We start from the raw sequence: 10,537 nt of genomic DNA, 5'->3' as shown, positions 1-10,537 counted from the left end.
GTTGGAAAACTTAACTTCCTTACAAACACAAGGTTGGATATTGCTTTTAGTGTTCAACACTTAAGCCAGTTCATGCAGGACCCTAGAGAGCCACACTTGCAAGCTGCTTTTCACCTCCTACGATACTTGAAGTCTGATCCTACATTGGGTTTGTTTTTGTCCAAAGATGCAGATTTTTCTATGAAAGGCTATTGTGATTCAGATTGGGCCTCATGTCCAGATTCCAGGAAGTCTGTGAGTGGATTTATAGTATTGCTTGGGGGCAGTCCAATAAGCTGGAAATCAAAGAAGCAAGAAACCATCTCTCTATCATCAGCAGAGGCTGAATACAGATCACTCAGGAAAGTAGTAGGTGAATTGGTCTGGCTAAGTCGACTGCTTACTGAGTTGGGTGTTCCCTATCCAAAGCCTATTTCAGTTTTTTGTGATAGTCAGTCTGCCCTACACATTGCCAAGAATCCTGTTTTTCACGAAAGGACCAAACACATCGAGGTAGACTGTCACTTTGTGAGACATGTCTTACAACAAGGACTTATCACATTGCATCATATTGCTACACAAGACCAGTTGGCTGACATATTGACCAAAGCCTTAACAGGAATCAAGCACTCTTCTATCCTTGACAAGTTGGCAGTGTTATCTTCACCTCCAACTTGAGGGGGGGTATTAAGTATTATATTGCACAGCTCACGTATTGCATTGTACAGCTCACACAATTAGTTATAGAATTGGTTAGAGAGTTAGTTAGCTCATGTATTCAATGTGTATAGTTAGTTAGCTCAAAGTGCAATAGTCTAGAAGCTTCCAGCTGATGTGTATATATACTTCACTGATGAAATAAAATCATTCAAGCTTTGCATTCTACAAGTTATCTTCTCTGCTCTTCTTCTTTACTGATTGTAGTCAAGGCTTCCATTGTTTCAATTTTGATAGAATGCTTAACTTGCAACATGGGATAAGTCTTTTGTTGAGTCGAGTTGAAGCTAAATGTTTTTCACAAAACAACATATACTTCGTAGAACATTTCTATCAACTTACCTAAAACGATGCTCATTCACTTTCTATGTGAATTCCGTCATATTCTGGTACTTACACAGTAAGTCCTAAAATTCCTGTCTGATTACATTATTTGTTTGGAGCAGACAAACTTCAAGTTTAGCCCCTTAAGAAGAATGAAGTTGAAGTGGTATTAGACAGAATTTTTTGTGCCAAGATAAATACAAACAATTTGAATGTCTAGGCATATTGATGCAAATAGCTGAAGATGTAACACGTGAATTTCAGCAGTTGATGACTTAATAGGAGGTAGGTTATGTAAAATTGTGTAATAGGAAGATATCTATAAAATTTAAAGGTAAGTTTTATAGTACAATTGTTAGTCCGATAATCTTACATGCATGTGAGTGAATATTGAGTCTCTTAGCTTAATATGTTTGCTAGATGAAAGTCATAAAATACATATAAATAAGGGTGTGCAGTTATATAAGATTAGAAATGCTTAAATTCGATCGAAGGCATAGACGGAACATAGAATAAAATGACATCTCTCTCTTTAAGGACATCCAATGAAAAAGATAAGAGGATTAAGTAAGAAATGACCAAAGTTAATGTAGGATGATGGACACATAAAGAGACTTGCCGACGACCAAATTAGTTTAGGAGCTATCTTAGGAGTAGAGGGTAGAAAAATATTGCAACAGTGTTGGTCACTTTAGTGTTATTTGTGCACGACTCCAGATTACTACAGTGTAGTTGTGGTAAGAATTCAATTCTTATTCTTTTTTAGATTTGGAAAGTCTTAGTTGTCTATTTTCATGTATATTTTATAGCTTTTTCTTTCCTTTTCGTTTATTATTTGGGAAACAAAAGATCATGTTACCAATTAACTATATATGATTGAGGTTTCAGATTTCTTCTCTCTTACAAAAGTAGACAATTTTTTCCTTTGTAAAGTATATCTTTAACTATTACTAAAATTCATCTTCAACTTTCGGGTTTCACTCGAATAGTGTAGTATAGCTTTGTGTGACTTGAAAAACATCCACTACTAAAAAAAAAAGTGAAAACCGACCTAAAAATTATCGACCTCGAATGGAGGTCAGTAATTTCCGACCTCCGGAGGTCGGTATTGTTAAAAAGAATAAAAAAAAAAAAAAAAACTTTAGAAAACTTTTTATGCAAAATAAAGCGTTCGACCTCTGGAGGTCAGAATTTTTCCCGAAAAAAATGAATTACAATAAAAATGACCTCTTGATGTCAGTATTAAATAAAATAAATAAATTACAATATTTTATTTTTTCTCAATTAAATATAAAAAAAAAATTGAGAAATATTTTGATTTAATTTTATTTAAATTGTCTTTCGGAGGACATTTTTGTGTAAAATAAAAAATAAAAAATATTATAATACCGACTTTCAGAAGTTGGTAAATTAAATATTATGTAATTAAATTAATTTTCATTAAAATATTTATATAGCGGCTTCCAGAAAATTAATAAATAAATATTTTCAATTAACTTTAAATAAATCGTCATCCGAATGACGGTTTTATATAAGTTAAAAAATAAATTAATATAAAATACCGACCTCATGAGGTCGATATTTTTATTTCATCTAATTACTTTTAATAAAAGCGACATCCAGAGGTTGGTTTGTTTAAAATATTCCTATAAATCATAATTTTGCTAGCATAATACTAAAATTTCATTTTACACCTACAATTAATTGTTTAAAAAAGTGTAACAATTTCGTATACTTTTATAAATAAAAAGTTACAATTCGTGGTATAAACAAAAAATATCTATAATCCATATTTAGAGTATGAAACTACGTTGATATGAATTAAGAGATAACTATACTTATATTTCTAGAGTAATGTACAAATTCTATCAGTCCATCGTTAAATCATGAACTTAATATATCATGTCATGATGTAGAGGTGAAGAGCTAACATATAATTTATTCTAGTATGAAATGCGAGGTAATATTATTATAAACGTTCGATCTTGAACGAATATACTCCTCGAGTAGTTTAGCAAATCAAGTCATATATTAATGATTCAGATATGAAATACATTATCAATTAAAGAAATACCGATGATCAATTCAAGGAGATTTATATATTAAATTTGATATTGATAAACTTTAATTTGTTGATCGATAAACTTAAATTTATATAATTAGGAGGTATATAATTTAAATTTATAAAATTAACTTGATTGATAAAATTAAATTTATTAAATTAAACTTCTGTTGATGTATAGTTAAATTAAATTATATATATATTTATATATTATAAAATTAACTTGATCAATAAAATTAAATTTATTAAATTAGTCTTACATCATATCGATAAGGCAATTTCATAAATGAAAAAAGCATATTTGCATACTAGTTTAAGATCTACAAAGATCATAGTAGTTATACATGAAATGAAAATGCTTAGAATACAAGAGTATTTTGAATACAAACATGCAAAAAGCATATTAAAAAGAAATGTTCTTTATACAACATAGCCTACGTCAATCTTAGAATACAAGAGTATTTTGAATACAAACATGCAAAAAGCATATTAAAAAGAAATGTTTGTAATACAACATAGCATATATCACTGCATAATCATAATCTTGCATTCAAATTCCGCATACCCTGTCATTGACATCACATAACTATTGGTATCAGAGCCAATAAAGATAATTAAACTTAATCAAAATGATTAAACCTATATGGTATTTAGATAACCAAACTTAGTAACCATACTAAAGGTAATAAAGTTAAATAGAGACCTAAAAGAAAAAATTCTACAAATAATCATAGATGAAAAATATAGAGAAAAAATTCCAATGGAATTCGTACTATTTGGTTATTCAGAATATGAAATGGATTATCTAGATACATCTAATTATTATCTATCAGATTAAAAGAAAAATGAGTTTAAAGGAAGCTATAGATTTATTAAATGACCTAGTGGAAAGTCATAAGCAAATAACCCTAAGGCTAAAGTTAATAGAGATAAAAATTATATCTCTTAGAGAAAATATTCCTGGAAGGATAACAAACTTAATATAAAAAACATAAAAATTTGACAAAAAAGTAAGTCAAAAATACATAAATGAACTCTTAGCTGAAAAATTTGCAAACAAAAGTTCATATAAAAAAGGAAGCCTTGATGAGAAACTCATTCAGGATTTTCTAAAAAAAAAAAAAATTAAAGAAATAGAACAGTCTAAAAAAGAGACTTTAGAAGAAAAAACTGAAGATGAACAAATTGAAACAGGTGAAAACTCTGAACAAAGAAATGAATGAACTAGATAAACTAGTTTATGCGTTAGAAGACCTTGATCTTTCAGATCAAAAACTAAAAGTTCTAATGAACAAAGGAGAAACAGGAGGACCCCAAGAAAAATTTGAAATCGGGGATGGATCAAACTTTATAAAAGAAGAAATCTTGCAACAAGCAGATATGGAAAAACAATTTGCACCTAAGGCAAAAAAGAAAAAAGACTTCATGAGTCAATACCATAATAATAATAATAAATCAAAATGCATGCCTAACAGACTCCCAACAGGAGATGTAGGAACAACCCAATTCTTAGATCTAAATTGTAAAAGAGAACTAGAATTAGATCTAGATATATGGCTCAGAATGTATTTCTCTTCTTCTTACTAGGAAAAGGAGTAAGTTATTCTGACGAAGAAAAATATATCATTATGATAAACACTTTCACTGGAAAAGTGAGCAACTGGAATACAGGATTGTCAGATGATGCAAAGAGAATCATCAAAAACAATACCATTGAAGGATTTAAAAAATCTCTTCAAGAGGGAATAAGAAATCTTGTGCAATTCATACGAAATGAATTTCTAGGTGGCGAAGGAACCACCACCCAAAATAGAGAAAAAGTAAGGATAATCGCAATACAACAATTAGAAAAATTACAAATTTGTAAAATGAGTCATATTCAAGAATACACTTGTGAATTCGAAGAATATTATTACAAAATTTTTTATAGTAGCAAGGAAATGCTACCATATCTTGAAAAATATTTTCAAAATTATCAAGCTTTTGGGCTAAATATTTTAGAGAAGAATATGAAAAAGAAAACAAAGAAGGTGATACTCTTGGGCAAAGGATATCTTTTCTAAATAATAGACATATGAATGCTCTTCTTTTTACTAGATGTAAATGCTCCTATTTCAAATCCCTTCTTTAAAAGTCGATTTGACTAAGATTTGAATTCCTCCTAAATGGACATAATTCATTTTCTTTCTTTTCCCTTCAGGGATTTTCCTAAGAATCTGTTCTATCATTGGTTTAGTTAACAAGTTTAATTTATGTCTTCCTGTTGTTTGAGTAATTTCTATTACCTTTTCTACTTCTTGATATTCATGATAGGAAATTTTATTTCTTGCAAACATTCTTTGCATTTTGTTAAATATATTATCTTCAGTTTTTAGATTTAATCGTAATCCTTGGATTTTCTTAAATAACTCTCCATCGAAAGTTGCTTTTAGGGCGTATCCCCTCTGATCTTCTTTAGCTTCCAAAATTTGAACTGAATTGTCTTTTTCTTTTTTATTTCTTTATTCATTTATTCAGATTCTTCTGAGCTTGTTGAGTATTCCTCATAGAGTTCTTCATAGAAGTCCTCACTTTTTATTGATGTTACAGATTCTAAATCTGAATCAATTTCTAGTCTATCAATTCTGGATATTTTTACTCTTTTCTTGTTACATTCATAACTTTTATGACCTTCTTCGCCACAGTTGTAGCATTTACATTTTTCTGTTGTTCTTTTGAAGTTATTTTTCTTTCTATTATACCTTCTTTTAGGTATATAGTTTGTTTGGAAATATTTTTCCTTTTGATTAAGCTTTTCTTGAGCTTTCTTCTTTTCTTATAAGGCCTGTCCTTGCATCCCCATTGGGTTGCTGCATTTGTATCTACACAATATAATTGGGTGTTAATTCTTTTGGCCTTCCTTTGTATGTTATGTGTCATACATAATTGTCCAAGTCTATTATTTAGAAAAAATATCCTTTGCCCAAGGGTATCACCTTATTTGTTTTCTTTTTCATATTCTTCTCTAAAATATTTAGTCTAAAAGCCTGGTAATTTTTGAAAATATTTTTCAAGATATGGTAGCATTTCCTTGCTACTATCAAATATTTTGTAATAATATTCTTCGAATTCACAAGTGTATTCTTGAGTATGACTCATTTTACGAATTTGTAATTTTTCTAATTGCTCTTTTGCGATTATCCTTACTTTTTCTCTATTTTAGGTGGTGGTTCCTTTGCCACCTACAAATTCATTCCCTATGAATTGCACAAGGTTTCTTATTCCCTCTTGAAGGAATTTTTTAAATCCTTCAATGGTATTGTTTTTGATGATTCCCTTTGCATCATTTGAAAATCATGTATACAAGTTGCTTACTTTTCCAGTGAAAGTGTTTATCATAATGATATATTTTTCTTCGTCAGAATAACTTACTCCTTTTCCTAGTAGGAAGAAGAGAAATATGTTCTGAGCCCATATATCTAGATCTAATTCTGGTTCTCTTTTACAATTTAGATCTAAGAATTGGGTTGTTCCTACATCTCATGTTGGGAGTCTGTTAGGCATGTATTTTGATTTATTATTATTATGGTATTGACTCATGAAGTCCTTATTCTTTTTTGCTTTAGGTGTAAACTGTTTTTCCATATCTGCTTATTGCAAGATTTCTTCTTTTATAGAGTTTGATCCATCCCCGATTTCAAATTTTCCTTGGGGTCCTCCTGTATCTCCTTTGTTCATTAGAACTTTTAGTTTTTGATCTGAAAGATCAAGGTCTTCTAACGCATAAACTAGTTTATCTTGTTCATTCATTTCTTTGTTCAGGGTTTTCACATGTTTCGATTTGTTCATCTTCAGTTTGTTCTTCTAGAGTCTCATTTCTAGACTGTTCTATTTCTTTAATTTTTTGGTTTTTAAAAAATTCTGGAATGAGTTTCTCATCAAGGCTTCCTTTTTTATATGAACTTTTGTTTGCAAATTTTTCAGCTAAGAGGTCATTTATATATTTTTGACTTACTTTTTTGTCAAATTTTTTTGTTATTTCTATTAAGTTTGTAATTCTTCTAGGAATATTTTCTCTAAGAGATATAATTTCTATCTCTATTAACTTTAGCCTTAGGGTTATTTGCTTATGACTTTCCACTAGGTTATTTAATAAATCTATAGCTTCCTTTAAACTCATTTTTCTTTTAATATGATATATAATAATCAGATGTATCTAGATAATCCATTTCATATTCTGAATAACCAAATAGTATGAATTCCATTGAAAATTCTTCTCTATATTTTTCATCTATGATTATTTGTAGAATTTTTTCTTTTAGGTCTCTATTAACTTTGTTACCTTTAATATGGTTACTAAGGTTTGGTCATCTAAATACCATATATGTTTAATCATTTTGATTAAGTTTAATTATCTTGATAGGCTCTGATAGAAATAGTTATATTTTTTTAAGTTATAAGCATATAATAAAATAGATATTTTTTAAACATCATGTTGTGATATTCCCTTCAGGTACTCAGTCCTCTCTCACCTCGACCCACCCCCATCGACGCTCATCCTCACCCATCCTTGCGCCACGCCACACCACCAAGCCCGACCGATGCTGCCTCAACAGCAGGTCGCATCAGCAGATCGAGGGTGGTCGCAGCAGCAGGAGGAGGTTCTCAGTTCGCGCTTCCATCCCGATCGGCGCCGCCTCCATCCCGACGGCGCCTCCTCCATCCCAACCGGCGCCGCCTCCATAAGGTTTGTTCTGTTTATTTTCTCAGCAATACCAACCCACTCACTTCTCTCTTCAACTATATGAAATGCTTGTTCATTGGGCAAATTGTTGTTGATTTTTTTATGGGTATTGATTAATTACTAGTACAGTGCGAATCTAGAAACGGAAAAAAATGGAGTTTGAAAGGGATATGTTCATAAAGTCTTCAAGAACAACTTGAGTATGATTGTTCTGACCACTGTTTGTACAACTTGAGTAAGACTCCATTCAGAAAAAAATGGAGTTTGAAAGGGATACTAACTTATTTTAACACAAAGTATGGCTACACTTTTTCTGAAAAATAAAACATAATAATATGAGGATAACTCAACTCTAAAATCTAATTATTTAACAATATTCATACTAATATTTAGATTTATTTATGCAAAAAATAGTTGGAAAAAGACCCAAACAAAAAAACTCCATTTCAAAGCATGTGGGGAAAGGACAATTTTACTACAAGCTTCATTCATGAAAAACATAATCATATACCTATAGACCAAAAATACATAATGTAACATGAGTTCTCTACAAGTTTCCTCTGTTTGTATTGTCCACTCTTTGCTTCACATAACCAAGAACAGAAAAGGACATTTCCCCAACAAAATCACCCCAACCACAAATGCAACTTGCTTTCAAGGTATTATTATTTTGTGAGTATTAAGTTTGAGTTAACAAAACTTTCAATAAGCTGATTAACATTTGTTTCTTTTCGTGCTAGGCAACTGAGGAAGCTCAACATCTAAAAAAGTTGTTACAAGACTATATTGCTTCTTTCATCAAGTAGGAGATAAGGTTTGGTGCTTCTAAATTTCTAAAGTTCAAGTACAATTGTTTTCTATAAGTGTTTGTGTCAATCTAGTATTGATACTTAGCTTTAATTTTGTCATAACTTGTTTGTGTCCATCGAGTGATTTTCTTGCAACATCGATTTTTGTCCATCTAGTGTTGACACTTAGCTTTAAATTTAGAAATAATATATTTGTTGATGGATTTAGTTGTTGGAATTAAGTCAAAACTAAACTAGTTCAATTGAAAAACTTGTTAAGTTGTTTTAATAAGTTCAAATAAATAATGTGGTTTAGTTGGTGGATTTAGTTGTTGGAATTAAGTCTAAACTAAACTAGTTAGAGTTAAAAAGTTATTAAGTTGTTTAAATAAGTTAAAATAAATAATGTGGTTTAGTTGGTGAATTTAGTTGTTGAAATTAAGTCAAAACTAAACTAGTTAAGTTGTCAAGTTGTTTAAATAAGTTCAAATAAATAATGTGGTTTAGTTGGTGGATTTAGTTGTTGGAATTAAATCTAAACTAAACCAGTTAAAGTTGTTAAGTTGTTTAAATAAGTTAAAATAAATAATGTGGTTTAGTTGGTGAATTTTACTAAACTAGTTCAAGTTGTTAAGTTGTTTAAATAAGTTCAAATAAATAATGTGGTTTAGTTGTTGGAATTAAGTCAATATTAAACTAGTTAAAGTTAAAAAGTTATTAAGTTGTTTAAATAAGTTAAAATAAATTATGTGGTTTAGTTGGTGGATTTAGTTGTTGGAATTAAGTCTAAACTAAACTAGTTAAAATTAAAAAGTTATTAAGTTGTTTAAATAAGTTAAATTAAATAATGTGGTTTAGTTGGTGAATTTAGTTGTTGGAATTAAGTCAAAACTAAACTAGTTAAGTTGTCAAGTTGTTTAAATAAGTTCAAATAAATAATGTGGTTTAGTTGGTGGATTTAGTTGTTGGAATTAAGTCTAAACTAAACTAGTTAAAGTTGTTAAGTTGTTTAAATAAGTTAAAATAAATAATGTGGTTTAGTTGGTGAATTTAGTTGTTGGAATTAAGTCAAAACTACACTAGTTCAAGTTGTTAAGTTGTTTAAATAAGTTCAAATAAATAATGTGGTTTAGTTGGTGGATTTAGTTGTTGGAATTAAGTCTAAACTAAACTAGTTAAAGTTGTTTAAATAAGTTAAAATAAATAATGTGGTTTAATTGGTGAATTTAGTTGTTGGAATTAAGTCAAAACTAAACTAGTTCAAGTTGTTAAGTTGTTTAAATAAATTCAAATAAATAATGTGGTTTAGTTGGTGGATTTAGTTGTTGGAATTAAGTCAAAACTAAACTAGTTAAAGTTGTTAAGTTGTTTAAATAAGTTTAAATAAATAATGTGGTTTAGTTGGTGGATTTAGTTGTTGGAATTAAGTCTAAACTAAACTAGTTAAAGTTAAAAAGTTGTTAGGTTGTTTAAATAAGTTAAAATAAATAAGTCAAAACTAGTTAGGCTTAGAAAGTTGTTTAAATAAGTTCAAATGTTATTTAGTTGTTGGAATTAAAATTATCATTATTGTTTGTGTAGATGGATCCTGATCATAGTTGGATGTATAATAGAAACAATCCTGGTCGAGCGGGTATGATTCGTAGTGAAAATGGTTCAAAATATATCTGAACTTTGACCGAAATGGCTGTAACGATACCGAACTTTGGAAAGGACCTTTTACCCCATGCACTATTTTAATAGTGTATTTTAAAGCTATATAGGTGCCCACATGGACACACTACTATTTATAATGATGCAATATTTATGATGTCCACGTGAGCACATATATACCATTAAAATATACTATTAAATAGTATAGGGGGTAAAAGGTCCTTTCCAAAGTTCGGTATCGTTACAACAATTTCGGTCAAAATTCAGATATATTTCAAACCTTTTTCCTTA

The sequence above is a fragment of the Solanum stenotomum genome, chromosome 5 (assembly GCF_019186545.1).
Source record: "Solanum stenotomum isolate F172 chromosome 5, ASM1918654v1, whole genome shotgun sequence".
In the NCBI taxonomy this organism is placed as follows: Eukaryota; Viridiplantae; Streptophyta; class Magnoliopsida; order Solanales; family Solanaceae; genus Solanum; species Solanum stenotomum.
This window is presented reverse-complemented; position numbering follows the sequence as displayed.